Source organism: Triticum dicoccoides, chromosome 2B (assembly GCF_002162155.2).
Source record: "Triticum dicoccoides isolate Atlit2015 ecotype Zavitan chromosome 2B, WEW_v2.0, whole genome shotgun sequence".
Classification (NCBI taxonomy): domain Eukaryota; kingdom Viridiplantae; phylum Streptophyta; class Magnoliopsida; order Poales; family Poaceae; genus Triticum; species Triticum dicoccoides.
Window position 1 is genome coordinate 40,788,567 of NC_041383.1, and position 21,273 is coordinate 40,809,839.

Genomic DNA, 21,273 nt, shown 5'->3' on the forward strand with positions numbered 1-21,273 from the left:
TTGAGGTGAGATTGGAGTACCTAGGTGACATTAGGGTTTTGGTTGATGTGTGTATTAAGGTGTTATTTTACTACAAACTCTAGGGCTGTTTGTGACACTTATATTAATAGCCAAATAGATTGTTCGGAAAGAATAACTTTGAGGTGGTTTCTTACCCTACAATAATCTCTTCGTTTGTTCTCCCCTATTAGTGACTTTGGAGTGATTCTTTGTTGCATGTTGAGGGATAGTTATATGATCCAATTATGTTATTATTGTTCAGAGAACTTGCGCTAGTGAAAGTATGAAACGTAGGCCTTGTTTCAAAGCATTGCAATACCGTTTTCGCTCACTTTTACCACTTGCTACCTTGCTGTTTTTAAAATTTCAGATTACAAAAACCTATATCTACCATCCATATGGCACTTGTATCACCATCTCTTCGCCGAACTAGTGCACCTATACAATTTACCATTGTATTGGGTGTGTTGGCGACACAAGAGACTCTTTGCTATTTGGTTGCAGGGTTTTTGAGAGAGACCATCTTCATCCTATTCCTCCCATGGATTGATAAACCTTAGGTCATCCACTTGAGGGAAATTTGCTACTGTCCTACAAACCTTTGCACTTGGAGGCCCAGCAACGTCTACAAGAAGAAGGTTGTGTAGTAGACATCAAGCTCTTTTCTAGTTCCGTTGCCGAGGAGGTTAGTGCTTGAAGGTATATCTTTAGATCTTGCAATTGAATCTTTTAGTTTCTTGTTTTATCACTAGTTTAGTTTATAAAAGAAAACTACAAAAATAATGGAATTGAGGGTGCCTCATATGCTTCATCTCTTTAATTTCTTTCATGAAAATAAGGATTCTGATAATTGTGCCAAAGTGTTAGAAGAAGAATGCAATAAAATGTTTGGCATACAATCTTTGAATGATGATCATGATTGCAATGTTGTTAGTATGAACTCTTTGAATATCCATAGTACTAATGATGATTGCACTAGTCATGATAAAATTGTCTCTTATAAGCATGTCAACTTTTGTGGAGTGCATAGAGCTTGCAAGTACACACCAAATAGGGAAGATAGATTTTGCAAGAGGCATAAGTATTTAGAAACTAAATGGTTGCAAAAGAGGCTAGATGTTGGTTCTCAAAATTTAAAATTTCTTTGCCATCCTTGTGAACTTTGTAATGAACGTGATCATTTAAATATCCAATGCAAATTGTTTCATGATCAAATCATGTCCAAAAATTGTGATGACTTGATTACCCTTGCGCATCATAATGAACTTAGTTTGCTTGTGTGTTATGAAGAAATGAAATGTATAACTAAGGATAATCCAGAATTTGTCCTTGATAAAGTTCTTGATTTTGATCTAGAGGAAATTTATATGTATTGTGCGGTGAATTGCATTGAAAATCCTTATATTGCCGATTACATAAAGACAAGAAACAAATAGAGGATGAAGAGAATACTAATGAAAGGGAAGATGTTTCCCAATATCCTCCTATTATTTCTTATGATGAATCAGGTAACGAGGATGAGCTTTTTATTCAACCAATGTCATTAATAAGAAGCTCCAAAAAGAGGATTAAACCCACACATGATGTGAAGAAGAAAAAGAAAAGACAGAGAAGCAAACGTAAAAAGGTATCCGTCCCAAATGATGTTGCTCCTATTATTGTTATGCCTATTACTCATTGTGATGATTATGATTGGGAAAGTAATGATACTTGTTATAATCTCGAGAATCTTTTTGGCATCAATTTAGAAAATTGTGATGATAATAATTGCTATACTATTGGTGCTATCCATACCATTAATGATGAGAGTGATTATGCTTATGATATGCAAAGGCCCAAGCTTGGGCATGCTATATTTGATGGGAATGACATGTTTGAGAATTTAATTGCTGCAATTAAAGTTTGTCCCAATCTTGGGGATGCTATGTTTAATGAAGATGACATTTTTAGTCTCCCAAGTTTTGATATGCAAATTTATTATGATGATAGCATGTGTCTCCTATTTATGATGATTATATTGATGAAAGTGGGTTTGTAAGAGTGTCAACTTTAGGAAGTAATGATCCTGCTACGTCTTGAGCTAGTGTTGGTTTTCCCCGAAGAGGAGAGGGTGATGCAGTAAAGTGTAGCGTAAGTATTTCCCTCAGTTTTGAGAACCAAGGTATCAATCCAGTAGGAGGCTCCTCAAAAGTCCCACGCACCTACACAAACAAACTGAGAACTCACAACCAACACAATAAAGGGGTTGTCAATCCCTTCACAGTCACTTACGAAAGTGAGATCTGATAGAGAAAGTATGACAAGATAAATATATTTTCGGTATTTTATAATATAGATGCAGAAAATAAAGATGCAAATAAAAGTAGATTGAAAGAACATATGATAGGAGATAGACCCGGGGGTCATAGGTTTCACTAGAGTCTTCTCTCGAGATAGCATAAGTATTACGGTGGGTGAACAAATTACTGTCGAGCAATTGATAGAAAAGCGAATAATTATGACGTTATCTAGGCATGATCATGTATATAGGCATCACGTCCATAACAATTAGACCGACTCCTGCCTGCATCTGCTACTATTACTCCACACATCGACCGCTATCCAGCATGCATCTAGAGTATTAAGTTCATAAGAACAGAGCAACACATTAAGCAAGATGACATGATGTAGAGGGATAAACTCATGCAATATGATATAAACCCCATCTTGTTTATCCTCGATGGCAACAATACAATACGTGTCTTGCAACCCTTTCTGTCACTGGGTAAGATCACCGCAAGATTGAACCCAAAGCTAAACACTTCTCCCATGGCAAGAAAGATCAATCTAGTAGGCCAAACCAAACTGATAATTCGAAGAGACTTGTAAAGATAACTCAATCATACATAAAAGAATTCAGAGAAGATTCCAATATTATTCATAGATAAACTTGATCATAAACCCACAATTCATCGGATCTCGACAGACACACCGCAAAAAGAGATTACATCGAATAGATCTCCACAAGAGAGGGGGAGAACATTGTATTGAGATCCAAAAAGAGAGAAGAAGCCATCTAGCTAATAACTATGGACCTGTAGGTCTGTGGTAAACTACTCACAACTCATCGGAGAGGCTATGGTGTTGATGTAGAAGCCCTCCATAATCGATTCCCCCTACGGCAGAGTGCCGGCGAAGGCTCCAAGATAGGATCTCGCGGATACAGAAGGTTACTGCGGTGGAAATTGTGTTTCGTGGTGCTCCTGGATGTTTTTGGGGTCCGTGGATATATATAGGAGGAAGAAGTACGTCGGTGGACGCCCGAGGGGCCCATGAGACAGGGGGGGTGCGCCCTCCTATCTCGTGGGGCCCTCGGAGATTTCTTGACTTGCACTCCAGGCTCTCCGGATCAGATTTGTTCCAAAAATAACGCTCCCGAAGGTTTCATTCCGTTTGGACTCAGTTTGATATTCCTTTTCTTCGAAATACTGAAATAGGCAAAGAAAAACAACAATATGGGCTGGGCCTCTGGTTAGTAGGTTAGTCCCAAAAATGATATAAATATGTAGAATAAAGCCCATAAACATCCAAAAGGGGTAATATAATAGCACGGAACAATCAAAAATTATAGATACGTTGGAGACGTATCAAGCATCCCCAAGCTTAATTCCTGCTCGTCCTTGAGTAGGTAAATGATAAAAAGAGAATTTTTGATGTGGAATGCTACCTAGCATAATTCATAATGTAATTTTCTTTCATTGTGGCATGAATGTTCAGATCCAAATAATACAAAATAAAAGTTCGTAAAGACATAAGAAATTGTAATACTTCAAGCATACTAATCAAGGTAATCATGTCTTCTCAAAATAACATGGGGAGATGCCTATTAATAGATATCAAAGTGAGTGAGTAGGGATTGCCATGCAACAGATGCACTAGAGCTATAAATATATGAAAGCTCAACAAAAGAAACTAAGCGGGTGTGCATCCAACTCGCTTGCTCCCGAAGACCTAGGGCACTTTTGAGGAAGCCCATCATTGGAATATACAAGCCAAGTTCTATAATGAAAAATTCCCACTAGTATATTAAAGTGACAACCTATGAGACTCTCTATCATGAAGATCATGGTGCTATTTTGAAGCACAAGTGTGGAAAATAGATAGTAGCACTATCCCTTCTCTCTTTTTCTCTCATTTTCTTTTTTTTTCTTTTTTTCCCTTTTCTTTTTTTTCTTTGGCCTCTTTTTTCTTTTTGGCCTTTCTCTCTTTTTTTCTCTTTTTTCTTTTTGTAAAGTCCGAAGTCTCTTCCCGACTTGTGGGGGAATCATAGCCTTCATCATCCTTTCCTCATGAGGACAATGCTCTAATAATGAAGATCATCACACTTTTATGGATTTACAACTCAAAGCTAGAACAAAATATGACTCTATATGAATGCCTCCGGCGGTGTACCGGGATATGCAATGACTCAAGCATGACATGTATGAAAATTGTGAAGGTGGCCTTGCCACAAATACGATGTCAACTACATGATCATGCAAAGAGCAATATGACAAAAGTAATGCGTGTCATATGAACGGAACTGTGGAAAGTTGCATGGCAATATATCTCGGAATGGCTATGGAAATGCCATAATAGGTAGGTATGGTGGCTGTTTTGAGGAAGGAGTATGGTGGGTATATGGTACCGACGAAAATTGCACGACACAAGAGAGGCTAGCAATGGTGGAAGGGTGAAAGGGTGCATATAATCCATGGACTCAACATTAATCAAAAGAACTCATATACTTGTTGCAAAAATTTAGAAGTCATCAAAAATCAAAGCACTACGTGCATGATCCTAGGGGGATAGATTGGTAGGAAAAGACCATCGCTCGTCCCCGACTGCCACTCATGAGGAAGACAATCAATAAATAAAATTGTGCTCCAACTTCATCACAAAGCGGTTCACCATACGTGCATGCTACGGGAATCACAAACTTCAACACAAACATTCTTCATAATCACCCAACTAGCATGAATTTAATATTTATACCTCCATATCTCAAAACAATTATCAAGTATCAAGTTGATCATAGCATCCAATTCACTTCCTATGATAGTTTTTATTATACCCAACTTGGATGCTCATCATTCTAGGACCAACTTTGTAACAAAAGCAAATACCATGCTATTCTAAAAGACTCTCAAAATGATATAAGTGAAGCATGATATACTAGCAATTTCTTCAAAATTAAGACACCACCGCCGCGCTCTAAAAGATATAAGTGAAGCACTAGAGCAAAAACTATCAAGCTCAAAAGATATAAGTGAAGCACATAGAGTATTCTAGCAAATTCTAATCAAATAGGCTTATCCCAAAAGGTGTGTTACATCAAGGATGATTGTGGTAAACTAAAAAGCAAATACTAATATAATACACGATGCTCCAAGCAAAACACATATCATGTGGCGAATAAAAATATAGCTCCAAGTAAAGTTACCAATGAACGAAGACGAAAGAGGGGATGCCTTCCCGGGGCATCCCCAAGCTTAGGATTTTGGCTACTCTTGAATATCTTGGGGTTCCATGGGAATCCCCAAGCTTAGGCTCTTGCCACCCTTTATTCCATAGTCCATAAAAGCTTTACCCAAAACTTGAAAACTTCACAATACAAAAATCGATCAACAGGAAATCTTATAAGCTCCGTTAGTGAAAGAAAACAAAACCACCACATAAGGTACTGCAATGAACTAATTCTTTATTTATTTTGGTGTTAATCCTACTGTATTCCAACTTCCTTATGGTTTATAAACTAATTTATTAGCCATATATGCATTGAAATAAGCAAACCACACATGAAAAACAGAATCTGTCAAAAACAGAACAGTCTGTAGCAATCTGTAACTAACGCAAACTTCTGGAACTCTAAAAATCCTACAAAAATAGGACGTACTGGAAAATTTGTCTATTGATCAGCATCAAAAAAATCAATGCAAAAGCACGTTTCTGTGATTTATTGAATTTTTTCTCGTGAGTGCAAAGTTTCTGTTTTTCAGCAGAATCAAATCAACTATCATCATAGTTTATCCTATAGGTTCTAGTTGGCACAAACACTAACTAAAAGATAAAAACACATCTAAACAGAAAGTAGATGCAAGATTTATTACTAAACAGGAGCAAAAACAAAGAACATAAAGAAAAATTGGGATGCCTCCCACTAGCGCTATCGTTTAACGCCCCTAGCTAGGCATAAAAGCAAGGATAGATCTAACTAGTGCCATCTTTGGCACTTGATGAGGGGGATCTCCTTTCTATGGAATTCAATCTCTTATTCAAAGTAAGCACATGGCCATTAATGGAAGAAGTAAGATTAAGCACGTTACGGAAGTTTGCCTCCAAACTAGACTTCATCTCTTTAAGAATTTCATTTTGATAAAAGCATAAGGGAGTAGTTGATTCAACCTTATCATTCAAAGGGTGCCCAAATATGGTTTTCATCTTTTCATAAGTATCAATAGCATCCCTTTCAAGAAAACTTCCTTCAAAAATAGAATCTAAAACTTGTTTAAAAGAAGCCGGCAAGCCCACATAAAAACTCTTTAAGTAATCTTCAATTTGATATTGTGGCACATAGCTAGCCCAAATTCTTAATAACCTATCCCAAGCATCTTTTAAAGACTCATCAAGTAAATAGCAAAAAATTCCAGATTCATCATCATCAAAATTATTCAAGCTCTCATTGGAGACCCCGGTGGGTCTTGTAGTGTCATTGTTCATGAGCTTAGAGAGGATAGATGGGTTGTCCAAGGCACTAGAGCTCGGGAGAAAACCCTTAGTTCTTTTTGACTCGGCCATGGCAAAGGGAAGGCAAACGGAAAAGAGAGGAGGAGATTGGGAAGGAGAAGGCGAATAAAACGGCAAGGGTGAAGTGGGGGGAGAGGAAAACGAGAGGCAAATAATGTAAATGCGAGGGAGATGGGTTTGTGATGGGTACTTGGTATGTCTTGACTTGAGCGAAGACCTCCCCGAAAACGGCGCCAGAAATCCTTCTTGCTACGTCTTGAGCTAGCCTTGGTTTTCCCCGAAGAGGAGAGGGTGATGCAGTAAAGCGTAGCGTAAGTATTTCCCTCAGTTTTGAGAACCAAGGTATCAATCTAGTAGGAGGCTCCTCAAAAGTCCCACGCACCTACACAAACAAACCGAGAACTCGCAATCAACGCAATAAAGGGGTTGTCAATCCCTTCACGGTCACTTACAAAAGTGAGATCTGATAGAGAAAGTATGATAAGATAAATATTTTTTTGTTATTTTATAATATAGATGCAGAAAATAAAGATGCAAATAAAATTAGATTGAAAGCAAATATGATAGGAGATAGACCCGAGGGCCATAGGTTTCACTAGAGGCTTCTCTCGAGATAGCATAAGTATTACGGTGGGTGAACAAATTACTGTCAAGCAATTGATAGAAAAAGCGAATAATTATGATGTTATCTAGGCATGATCATGTATATAGGCATCACGTCCATAACAAGTAGACCGACTCCTGCCTGCATCTACTACTATTACTCCACACATCGACCGCTATCCAGCATGCATCTAGAGTATTAAGTTCATAAGAACAGAGCAACACATTAAGCAAGATGACATGATGTAGAGGGATAAACTCATGCAATATGATATAAACCCCATCTTGTTATCCTCGATGGCAACAATACAATACGTGTCTTGCAACCCTTTCTATCACTGGGTAAGATCACCGTAAGATTGAACCCAAAGCTAAACACTTCTCCCATGGCAAGAAAGATCAATCTAGTAGGCCAAACCAAACTGATAATTCGAAGAGACTTGTAAATATAACTCAATCATACATAAAAGAATTCAGAGAAGATTCCAATATTATTCATAGATAAACTTGATCATAAACCCACAATTCATCGGATCTCGACAAACACACCACAAAAAGAGATTACATCAAATAGATCTCCACAAGAGAGGGGGAGAACATTGTATTGAGATCCAAGAAGAGAGAAGAAGCCATCTAGCTAATAACTATGGCCCCGTAGGTCTGTGGTAAACTACTCACAACTCATCAGAGAGGCTATGTTGTTGATGTAGAAGCCCTTCGTGATAGATTCCCCCTCCGGCAGAGTGCCGGCGAAGGCTCCAAGATGGGATGTCGCGGATACAGAAGGTTATGGCGGTGGAATTTGTGTTTCGTGGTGCTCCTGGATGTTTTCGGGGTCCGCGGATACATATAGGAGGAAGAAGTACGTCAGTGGACGCCCGAGGGGCCAACGAGACAGGGGGCGCGACCCTAGGGGGGCGTGCCCTTCTATCTCGTGGGGCCCTCGGAGATTTCTTGAATTGCACTCCAGGCTCTCCGGATCAGATTTGTTCCAAAAATAACGCTCCCAAAGGTTTCATTCCGTTTGGACTCCGTTTGATATTCCTTTTCTTCGAAATACTGAAATAGGCAAAAAAACAGCAATATGGGCTGGGCCTCCGGTTAGTAGGTTAGTCCCAAAAATGATATAAATGTGTAGAATAAAGCCCATAAACATCCAAAAGGGATAATATAATAGCATTGAACAATCAAAAATTATAGATACGTTGGAGACGTATCAGATCCAACTATTTTGGAGGGAGTTGAATCATTTCACAATATCGATAAAATTGGATTTGGAGAGGTCATGAATTTATTTAGTAATGATTCCACTATCTTGGAAGAGGTTTCAATTGATTTTGATGAGAACAAAGTTGCTACTTATGATGATTATTGTGATGACACTTATGTTATAAAAAGTAGTGATGATTATATTTATAAAACTTGTCATGATTATGAATTCCCTTTTTCTGAACATTACTATTTTAATGTTGAATCAATTTATAGTATTCAAGTTTCTTATGATACTTCCACTATTTCGAATGAGAAAACAATTTGCTTATGTGGAGAGTAATAAAAATACTATGCTTATGCATCATGAAAAGAGTGCTTTATGTGATAGTTACATTGTTGAATTCATTCATGATGCTACTGAAAATTATTATAAGGGCGGAATATATGCCTGTAGGAATTTGCAATAATATCACTAACTACTAGCCGATATGTTACTCACTCAGGCCGCCCAACTGAAGGTAAGTGTAGATCAAAGTTTACTAGTTTTTGTTACCCTTTTGACTAGATGTGTGGAATAAGTTAGAACCATGTGCTCTACGCAGTAACTTCAAAACTCTGTCCCAACAATTTTAGAGATCACGTATTTTGTGCATCCTTGTTTATATTGTACAAGATATAAAGGAGAAAAAACATTGTGATCTCTCACTCTCAAGGCTCATGGCAGGGGCACTAAGCAAAAGGAAAAGACATGCACTCCCTCACCGCAAATATATACACCAAAAACTACCAAGAAAATCCCCCATCCATAGCACATCAAACAAAAAATGCAGGTAACAAAAGAAAATCTCCAAGAGAAGATCAGCATCATCGCCATCAGCAGCACTAAAGAGCCCCACTTGTAGTACACTAAGGACTCGGACGACACATTTCATGTAGGTGGAGAGGCTGCCTGGCCCACCCGCAGAGGCACGAGTGTGCCACCAAATTTAAGCTATAGAGAGACCCACCCACAGCCTCACCTCTACTCCACGTGGCATGCCAACGCTCATTGAGTGGAGCTGGTAATGCAAGAATCAAGGTGAGCAAGAAAAGTATATGGTCTGCTACATAGTTATAAACTTGCTCAGACCTTCTTACATAGAGGTACCTGTAAATACTTATACAAAGATAATATTTTACATATCTAATGTCACTTGGAATAAATATTGAAAATAGTTGGATAGTGTAACTTTTTCCAATGAGAGCCTTATTCTTGTTACAATAATGTATAGAGATACAGGACAACACAGTCATCCTGGTTCAGTAAAGGGTATCGTTATATGCACATGCATTGCCATGTCTATATTGAAATAGCCTTGGAACATTTATATGGAATGGCTATCAGCTGCAGGTCAAATTTTCTCCTTACACTGACCCCAAATTTCTCAGACATGTCCACTGACTCTGCACTTGCCCCTCCAGGAAGCACCCAGTAAAAATGATAGAGTTGGTTTGCCAAGGTAATCTTCATGGTCGACGTGGCAAACAATATCCCAGGGCATTGCCTTCGCCCAACCCCGAAAGGAGTAAATTCAAAGTGTGTCCCATAATATCCGACATTGTTGTTGTCAAACCTCTCCGGCTTGAACTCTTCGGGGTTGTCCCAATATTTGGGATCCCGAGAAATTGCAAAGACATTAACAAAGATATTAGTGCATTTAGGCATGCTATAGCCCATGATTTCACATTCCTCTCTCCACTACTAGGGAAGACCCTAGTAGTAGCACTTGAAATATGCATAGCAGTAGCACTGGGTCCAGCGCTACTACTATCGCGCTACAGCTAAGTTGTAGCAGTAGCGCTGGTATGGGCAGCACTACTGGTAAGTATTGTTAGCAGTAGCACTTTCGGGAACAGCGCCTACTGATAACTATCTATAGCGCTTCTTCGGATGATGCGCTGCTGCTAAGCCAGTGTTTCTAGTAGGTGCTTTCCAGCGCTACTGCTAATATTCCTGCTTTCACATATTTGTACCCCTCTATGTATTTGTGATGTATTTATACATGCTCCATACAATAGTTTCATCACATCATACTAAACATACACTATTCTCACATATCATAGACATATAGTAGTCTCGTCATACCATCATCATCATCATCATCATTCAACACAAATACCATCACATTTCGAAAATAGCGATACACAAGTGCGATCATTTCATGTCTCGAATAAGTGCAACTGCATGGTCATGGCACACACACAAGTTTCTATTGGAAATATGCCCAAGAGGCAATAATAAAATGGTTATTATTGTATTTCCTTGTTCATGATAATTGTCTATTGTTCATGCTGTAATCGACTTAACTGGAAATCGTAGCACATGTGTGAATACATAGACCAAAACATGTCCCTAGTGAGCCTCTAGTTGACTAGCTCGTTGATCAATAGATGGTTATGGTTTCCTGACCATGGACATTAGATGTCATTGATAACGGGATCACATCATTAGGAGAACGATGTGATGGACAAGACCCAATCCTAAGCATAGCACAATATCGCGTAGTTCGTTTCCTATAAGCTTTTCTAATGTCGAGTATCATTTCCTTAGACCATGAGATTGTGCAACTCCCAGATACCGTAGGAATGCTTTGGGTGTACCAAACGTTACAACGTAACTAGGTGGCTATAAAGGTACACTACAGGTATCTCCGAAAGTGTCTGTTGGGTTGGCACGAATCGAGACTGGGATTTGTCACTCCATGTGATGGAGAGGTATCTCTGGGCCCACTCGGTAATGCATCATCATAATGAGATCAATGTGACTAAGTAGTTAGTCGCGGGCATGCATTACGGAACGAGTAAAGTGACTTGCCGGTAACGAAATTGAACGAAGTATTGGGATACCAACGATTGAATCTCGGGCAAGTAACGTATCGATTGACAAAGGGAATTGTATACAGGATTGATTGAATCCCCGACATCGTGGTTCATCTGATGAGATCATCGTGGAACATGTGGGATCCAACATGGGTATCCAGATCCCGCTGTTGGTTATTGGCCAGAGAGCTATCTCGGTCATGTCTGCATGATTCCCGAACCCGTAGGGTCTATACACTTAAGGTTCGGTGACGCTAGAGTTGTTATGGGAATTAGTGTGCAGTTACCGAATGTTGTTCGGAGTCCCGGATGAGATCCTGGACGTCACGAGGAGTTCCGGAATGATCCGGAGGTAAAGATTATATATGGGAAGTCCTATCTTGGCCACCGGAAAATGTTTGGGATTTTTTCGTATTGTACCGGGAAGGTTCTAGAAGGTTCCAGAGTGGGGCCCACCTGCATGTGGGGACCCACATGAAGGTGGGTAGTGGGGGCAAGGCCCCACATCCCTGGTCAAGGCGCACCAAGATTCCCCCTTAGAAGGAATAAGATCATATCCCGAAGGGATAAGATTAAGATCCCTAAAAAGGGGGGATAACAATCGGTGGGGAAGGGAAATGATGGGATTTCTTTCCTCCCACTGTCGGTTTCAAAACCAGCGGATCTCGGGTAGGGGTCCTGAACTGTGCGTCTAAGGCTAATGGTAACAGGAGGCGGGGGCACAATGTTTACCCAGGTTCGGGCCCTCTCAATGGAGGTAATACCCTACTTCACTACAAAAAAATACACTTCCGTGATGATACATGTTTGTCACAGTAGGTCACATTTTCTGTCATGCATGTACATCCATGATGATTTTATGACAGAATCAAGATACTCATACCTGTGCTGTCGTAGAAGTGTTCCATGACATTACCAAAATTATCATCACAGAAGTGTCCACTTCAATGACGATAAATCACGCGTCACAGAAGTGCTTTCGTCAAGGGTGACCGACATGTGGCATCCACCATAACGGAACACCGTTAAGCTATAGGGTCGGGTTTTGGATCCAATAACCCGTTAACAACCCCGACCAATGGGGATTTTCCACGTGTAAAATCATCATTGGCTGGAGGAAACACGTGTCGGCTCATTGTTGGGACAGATGTCATCCACTCATTGGACAGAAGGCGCCTATGATACGTCAACACGTGGCACGGCCCAATAGAGGCCCATTCCTCTTAAAAGGCCAGCCCGTTTGATTTGGACAAAAGGTGGCGGGCCGGCCCATGGAAAGCCTGTTAACGGCCTATTCGCATATAGCCCATTTACAGCCCGCTAACGCAAGGCCCGTTATGCCCTATCCGAATTAGGCCTAGTAGCATCATCTAGGCCATCCAATATGATTCCAGCCCGTTTTCACTTCTGGCCCATGTATGGCCCATGATGTCTTTCGGCCCATATGAGGCCCTTTGTAACTCTTGGCCCATTAACGGCCCGCGGTGAAAGTGGCCCATAATGAACAGTGTATCACTTTACACCCATTAACGGCCCGTGGTGAAATTGGCCTGTAATGAACAGTGTATCACTTTATACCCATTAGCGGCTCGTTATTCCGTTGGGCCGTTTCCAGCCCATGTTATCTTTCGGCCTTCGAAGAGCCCATTTATTCTTGGGCTCATTTCCAGCATTCGTTTACTTATGACCCGTTACTGTCATTTTCTGCTTGTGGGCCAAATTCAGCCCGTGGTTACAGCCGGCCCGTTTGTGGTCCGTTAATACGTTGGGCCATTTTCATAGCGTCATCAAATATGGCCTATTAACGATGGCCCGTTATGGTCGGCCCATGAACGAACGATTCCAATTCTAGCCCGTTTACGGCCATAATGCGTCCTGTTATTGGCCCAGGTTTGGCCAATCGATCATACGGCCCGTATAAGGCCCATTGATGATACGAACCATAGAAGGCCCATTGTTTCTACGGCCCGTAGAAGGCCCACTGTTTCTATGGCCCGTAGGAGGCCCACTGTTTCTACGACCCGTAGGAGGCCCAGTGTCACTACAGTAAATATTAGCCCATGGTTATTGTGGCCTAGTTTAAAAAAATAGGTTATTAGAGCCACTAGCAAACCGCGAAAAAAGAACTACAATGACTACAAGCAAAGAAATAAACAAGACAACAAGGAAATACATAAGCAAGCAACTTACGCTAGGCTATCACGGCTATCACACATATTACATCCACTGGGCATCAAAGTTCGCCAGCAGTGCAAATAAATGCGTCGAGAAAAGAATATACAAAACTGAGAGCACTTCAGAAGGCACTAGGCCTGGCTAGGCCGGGCCCCCCAAACAACCGAAGAAGCTGCGTAGACCTCAGTTGTGTCAATGATAGATGCATCAACACTAGATTTATGGCATGATGGTGCGCACGGCAGTCCTCTGACAACTTCATTGCATCTTTGACTTCAAGTCAGGACTGAGCTGAAGCAAGCCTTTCCGCTTTAAGTTGAGACTGAAGAAGTTGAACTGATTGAGGCAACGACTGCACAGAGGTTGTCTCACACCTGCTGGTGAGTAGCTTCAACTCACTGTCTTCATCAAGACAGGACCTTGGGGTCATCTCGCTGTCCTCAAGATGGTTTGGCTCACTATCTTCCCTAATGTTATGCCTGGCGTAAGAGATACGACTCTGAAAGAGAAACAAGGAGACACGTAACAGGTTTCACAATTATATAAGCAAATAAATGGATCTGTTCTGCATAAGGAACATATTTTTACATCTACAATTTGAAACTGGTAGTTGTTGCAAACATCCAATCAGATGTAAACAAAAAAGCAAACAGCAGTGGAGGAAATGATGCCTATCCAAATCTATAATAGAACAAAGTTTGAAGGCTTGAGAAGGATGAACTTACATTACATGTTAACACGGGCTGGACAAAGCCCTTCTTGTTGATGGAAGGATAGTTCAATAAATTCCCCAAAGAAATTCTTTATAAGCGTTGCCATTATTCTACGTTTTGCAAAGAGTAAATATATATCAAATATTATTGGAAGAAACAGAGGATAATGAAGCTCAGGTGCAGACTGATGATACATAATTAAATAGCCATTAATTAAGTACAGCATTACAAGGCAAAAGGGAGAGAGGTACTGACAAGAGCAATGCAGAGCCCAATATTGTTTTGAGATCGTGTGATCCTTTGAGCAAGGAGATTCATCTGAAATTAGTTTTCATACAAGAGAGAAGATAAGGCACAAGCAGAAATTTAGGAGTTCAAATTTTGAATTGATATCATAGACAGTACCTGACGCTCGGCTCCCAGCAGTTCTAATAGGGGTTTGGCCACTAGAGTAGGGGTAAAGTGTGGTACAGTTGGGCCTATGTTTTCTGTGGCTGCTGATCTATCTGATTTAATAGGTATCACTACCTTTTCCAAATACCTAGTTTGTACTCCTTGAGGATCTTCACTCACCCTCTTCCTTTTGGACATCTATTACGAAAGAACAACATTTGACTGGAAAAACATTGTGTGACGCCACATGGAATAGGTACAGAAAATGGATAGGTATGGCATATACTCATATATGATGCTTAAACTAAGCAGATGGTGTAACAAAGTATAAGTAATGCAAGAGGTCAAATGCAAAATATGTGCGACCAATACAACTTTGCAAAGTTAGAGCAAGCGCCTTGATGGGTGAATAAGATAGGCCATCCTCCACCATGCCAAGTTTGTTAGCCAGTGGATTGTTCTGCAATATTCCTCTCGTGCGCCCATTCTCATATTCATTTTGATAATTTTCAATATCTGACATGCATGAAAACATAAAAACAAGTGAGATTTTCTTTGTAATGCAGAAATGATTCTAATCCAATACAGCCTCCCTGTATGTGCTATCTCTGCAATTCTTTTAAGAGATGCCATGCATGCTGTAATTTGTTGTGTGCATTAATATAATGTGGCCTACTACTCAAAATATGAGAGCTCCAGAAGTGATGACACTTTGCAGATGACAACTTCAACATATAGTAAAGAAGAACAAGTCGACCTGACCTGGCAGATTCAAAATATACTAAGGGAGAACAACTCGACCTGACCAGTCGACTGCAAGAGAATAGTATCATCTTAAAGAAGAGGAGAAGAGCAAGAAGATTGAAGATATTACAAGTCTTTCAATACAATGTCGGTTGGCCACCCATGCTGAACCAGAGCGCATAGAGAAATACTATTCTTTCCGGTCTCTCCATATGTGGCTCACATGCATTTCGAACCTAAAGTAGGAACATTTAGCTAACCAATTAAACATCTCTCAGTTTTACTAATATCAGATATGAATTTGTACAACTAAGCTTGTTTAGCTCGATGGGTGGAGCAGTGCTATTACGACACGAACCACGTAGGCTGATTGTGGTCATCATAAAATGGGGAAACCATAAGCATGATGAGTATAGTGTTGACTGTGGTAGTGGGATGGCAGATCTGAAGCTGCAAACCGCGCAAAGGGTAGTTAGCAACCGATGTTTGCTTTGAAACAACAACTAAGATTTGGTATGGACAAGAAAGTATGGTCAACAAGTGACAAAGAAATGCAATTATGCTTTCTCTCTATATGTCGCGACATGCATTTGTAAACTCAAGTGGGACCTTTAGCTAACCAACTAAATGTGTCGGTTAACTAATATCAGTATCATATCACAATCATATTTGAACAACTAAGCTTTCGAATTCTGAGTGTTGTGTTGTTTAGCTTGAAGGGTGGAGTAATGCTAGTACGACAGAAAGCACCTACGCAAATCATAGTAGAGTAGATAAAAGGGGAAAACCCTAAGCATCAGGAGAAAAATCAGGAAAGTGGAACTAGCTGGACCAGTGGGTGGCGCACATGCTTTTCGAAATGAATATAGGAACATTAGGTGACCAATTAAACGTTCTCTGTTTTAGTGATATGAGCATCATATCAGATTCGTATTTCAACACGTAAGCTTTGGGTTGAGGTCTTGAGGAGAAGTGCTAGCACGACACGAAGCACCTATGATGATGGTAGTGAATATAAAGGGGGGAAACCATAAGCTTTACGAGTATAGTACCCGTGCCATGGCGGATCTGAAGGTGCAAACCGGACAAAGCTACTTCGCAACCAATGTTTGCTTTCAACTAGCCACTACGATTTGGTATGGCAAGAAAAGGACAGTAAACAAATTACGATCTATTTTCCAGGTGAGATCAATAACTTAAGCACATATGGAAGAGTACCACCTCTCTTGCGACGCCGTGTAGGCCTATGCTGATACATTGAGGTTGCTGCGGGTGTGATGGCTATCGGCGGCGGGGAAGAAGACTTTAGACGGCAGACGGCTGGGTCGGGGGATATATCCTGTTGCCGTGGACGAGGCGGTCTTAGGAGCGGCAACGGCAAGGTGGACGATGACGCCAATGAAGCGAGAGGAGGCGATGAAAGGATCCTGGTCCAGCGCCGTGGATGAGAGACGTCCATCTCTTGTAGTGGATGACAGGGTAGGGGTAGCATCTCCAGCAAGGTGGAGGATGGGGTGGCGGATGGAGGAGGCTGGCCGTAGTGCAGGGGTTGTCATACCGCCGACGGTGTATGAATGGGGAAATGGAGAGGAGGGGAGGATCTCAATCTTTGGGACGCGCTTCTCTGAAATGTGGGAAAGTTACGAATTTATCCCCCGTTTAAAATTTCAGACATCGCGTCGGTTGGGGATAGGACGGTAATCTCCCATCTCCCAAATATTTTCCGGTAACTATTTCGGGCGAGGAGAGGGTGTTTTTCCGCCCACGGTTGGCGCCCATGGTGTATGAATGGGGCTGACAGGTAGGGCGGTTGTGTCACGTCTGAGGGAAGTTACACATCTGCCCCTATTTAAAATATTAGCCTACATCGATTTGGGAGGAGGAGAGTTTGTTTTGCCGCCCACCGTGTATGAATGGGGAAATGGAGGGAGAGACACATGTCTTTTAGACGAGCTTCAATCAAATGTGTTTTGCCTCCCACGTTTGGCGCCCACCATGTCTGAATGGGCTCAGAGGACGTTGTGTCACATCTGATTGAAGTTACTAGTCTACCCCTATCGACAGCAGTGTAAATCCGGTCTATAAGGATGTCAAGTGTCAGGGGTAGACAATAATTTCCATCTCGAAAACAGTTGCTTCGGGCAGCCCACAAATTATAGTGAGTGTTTAGCCACTTCGTTCAAAACTTGGGAGAATTAGCATTCACGTTTTCCCTGGGCCCTGGCAAACTAAATTCAAATCCAATTTGTATTCGATTACGAATATCCACAGATAATTCTACGTTTTGTTATTTATTTCTTCAAAACCACAACAAAGATTTATTCCACCTTTATATATGATTATGATTTAGAAATGTCGTGATCTTCGAATTCAGTATATTGGATACACTCTGAGTCAAAAAGTTATTTCATCCAATACAAAATGCTCAAACGAAAAACAGTTCACCTTATGTCAAACATACAAGTACTGTGGATTATCTCGCCTAAAAAATCCGGATCATTACAACACATGGACAACATAGGTTTTCTTGCAACATAATCCATTCGGAGACATGACACAACATGCAAGTACAATAATCTAATGACAATTTCAACTGGTATCTAAAGAAGAATCGGGATTACCTTGGGCTTCAGATAGCAGAAACAGCAGGACCTCCTCCGTCTTCAAATGCAACATTCTTACTTCCTCCAATTCTTGGGTTGCTTGCATAATGCGTGCCGCTAATTCCGTAATTTCTAGCCTCAAGATAAAGATTACCTCATTCATGGCAGCCACACCATCTCTTTCTGCCTCTAGTAGAGCCTCAAGCACTATAATATCTGTGCTCAGACTACTCTCCGGCGGTGTTGCCTCTGAACTGCTACCATCTGGTAACATGGATGGCGCACTACTTTCACAAATAGATTCTGGGGTTTTACATTGTATCCTAGTGTGAACGGCATCCTGAAAGGTTTCCGTTGGACATAAGTAAGAGATAGTTATCGTATGATCCAGGCAGTAAGCTTACATGGTAAACGATGGACGAATTATTGCCGAGCATGGCAAACTATATTTAAATGGTTCGAAGCAGCATCATCCAAAAAGAAATTAAAATGGTAAGATGAAACTAGGGATCTAAGTGGCAAATAAACGACATCCGCCAGTCCCATCTAGTTAGTTTTTGCTACCTCCCTAGTTCATTTTCCTCAAAAAACAAAAACTCTTTTGAACTATCATACCACTAGTGGACTTTAATCGGGATTAAACAGGACCCAGTTGACATCCCTAGTTGAAAGGGAGTGTACCACTGCTATATTTAAGTTTCCAAGGCATCTAAGCAGTTGAAATAATCTGAGAAAGCACTTAACAGTGTGGCCTCATATAAACTATGAAGAAAGTCTTTTGATGAAGTTGAGAGGAAAAGTTAAGGACTCAAATGAAACAGGCATGCATTTCTTTATGATAGTACAGCAGGCACTGTTGACATATTGGCCAACTCAGGTATAGCGTAACAACAAACAAGCATTTGAATCAAGCAATACACCAAAGCAGACAACTGAACTATTTGTAATTCAGTAGGATTACAGGTTGAGGGCACAAGCCAAGAAAGCAGCCCACTCGCATTACATTTCACATGTACTAAAACACACTGGCTTACCATATGTTGCTGTGAAGCCTCGCTGCTGTTGCAATGTTCTTTGAAGATATCGTCAGCATCCCGTGGTTGCAAATCTAGTTGTTGTAGTTTATTCTGCACCCTCTATTAGGTAAAATTATTTTTAATCGCATGCACTGGTCCGAATTGATCATCAATGGTTCATCTAAACTAATGAAAGAAGGGTCTGTGAATACACGACAATATATCTGCTTCCCTCTATTTTTATGCTTGTTCGAGGTGCCAGCCCCAAAAGAACAAATATTTTGCTTGATGGGGTTGGCAGCTCCATAATTAATAGAAGCATCAAATTAGTTATGCAACTTGGGAAGATCAAGAACACACAAACAAGTAATGAATAGTAGCTCGGAGTAGTGATGTAATAGCTAGCATCAGAAAATGTAGGGTAAAACGAACAAAAAGCAGCAGAACCACATGCTAGTTTGCTGATGTGTAATTAAGCATAGAGAACATTAAGCAGTCTGATGGAACCAACAGGTGGCATCAGAACAACACCATTATCATAAATACAGCATTCATGAATTAAAATAGTAGGCAGTGATATCTAGGAAGTACAGTAGTACTTAGGACAAAACTAAAGCATATTAACTATATGTGCACTGGTATGTAATTTAGCACATGTAACATGTTCACTGCCAGAAGTATGGCCCTACAGGTGCAAGCAGAATAACGCGTCTCATGAAAAACTGAATGATGCCATGAAGAAATTCAAAGGTGTGGTGTTTATGCTCGGAAAGTGAACGTAGGTGCCGACCGTTGGATAATAGTAACTGATTCTCGGCGGCGTATGGGTATCGTTGTCATACTTGATAGCTAAGGATCATCGATGGTGCTCGTGTTGCGGTTGAGTTTGGGCCGGCTGTCGCCGTTAGTGAAGCGACTTCAATGTTACGGTTGCGGCGCCTGTCGACATACAAGAAAGCTCATCTGTGGTAAGTGAACAGTTGCATGATAAAGAGAAAAACCGAAGGAGTACAAATCGAAATAACCTGATGAGGCCGCGGTGTCGGTAAAGCAGGGCCGGTGGAGTTGAATATGGCGTCTGTGGAGCGGGTCCGGTGCAGTGGACGAAGGATTCGGTGGAGCGGGTCCGGTGCAGTGGACGAAGGCTTTGGTGGGCGTGTTGTAAAGTGCTTTCGGTCAGGCGGATATGTTGCGACGGACGAGGGCTTGTATGAAGGGCTAGTGAAGGGGCGGACGAGGGAGTCAGTGAAGGGCCTACACTGTGGTGGACGAGGGTGCCGGTTAAGCAAATCCGGTGTGGTGGACCATGATAGCGGTCAAGGAGATCTGGAGCGGTGGACAAGCCAGTCGCTGAAGCGGCTCCGGTGAAGTGGTGAGTTGGCAGTTGGGGTTTCCAAGGTGCGGAAGGTAGATCCGGCGCGGTGGAGGACTAGATTCGGCGGCTTGCCGTGGTTGGGGGGTCGGGGAGGGGAAGGGGAGGGGCTCTGGGGAAGAATGTTGGGGGCAAAGAGGGGAAAACAATGGAGTTACCAAAGCAGCCCTTTTCCGTTCATGTGGCATGGGTAAAACAGGAATATCGCAGGGCTAAACTTTCGGGCGCGTGATATTTTGATGTGAGCGGGAAGTTTGAAAGCTTTTGGCGGCTAAAATTATAAGTATTCTGCTCTCGTACGGCCGACTATGATATCATGGCCAACAATTGTTTGTTTTGCACGCAAAAAAATGTGCAAGTTTTGAAAATCAATGTCTCCAACTCGAAACTTAGATTGTCCATTCAATTCAAATATGGATCATTGAGCTACTACAAGAAAATACCATCATAATGTCCAATTCAAATGAAATTCCAAATGTGTTTATCCTAAATATGATGATAAAAGCAAAAATGTGTACGTGTATGAATAAAGTGGATGATTATAAAGTTTGAACATGCCCGTATGTGTATATCTCTAGGTTTGATATATGAATTTGAAATCACGAAATCCCGGCTTAAAAAATGTACCTCCGTTTAAATGAATTACAAAAGCTAATGATGGATTCTAATTCCAAAATTCCAATCTTAAGTTTGTAATTCTGGTACATCAAGGTATATCACACATGTTCAAAAGTATCGTTATCTCATAGTCCAAACTATGAAACAAATTGATCAACCATGAGTGCACAATATCTCAATTACGCTAAAGTCCCTCAAAT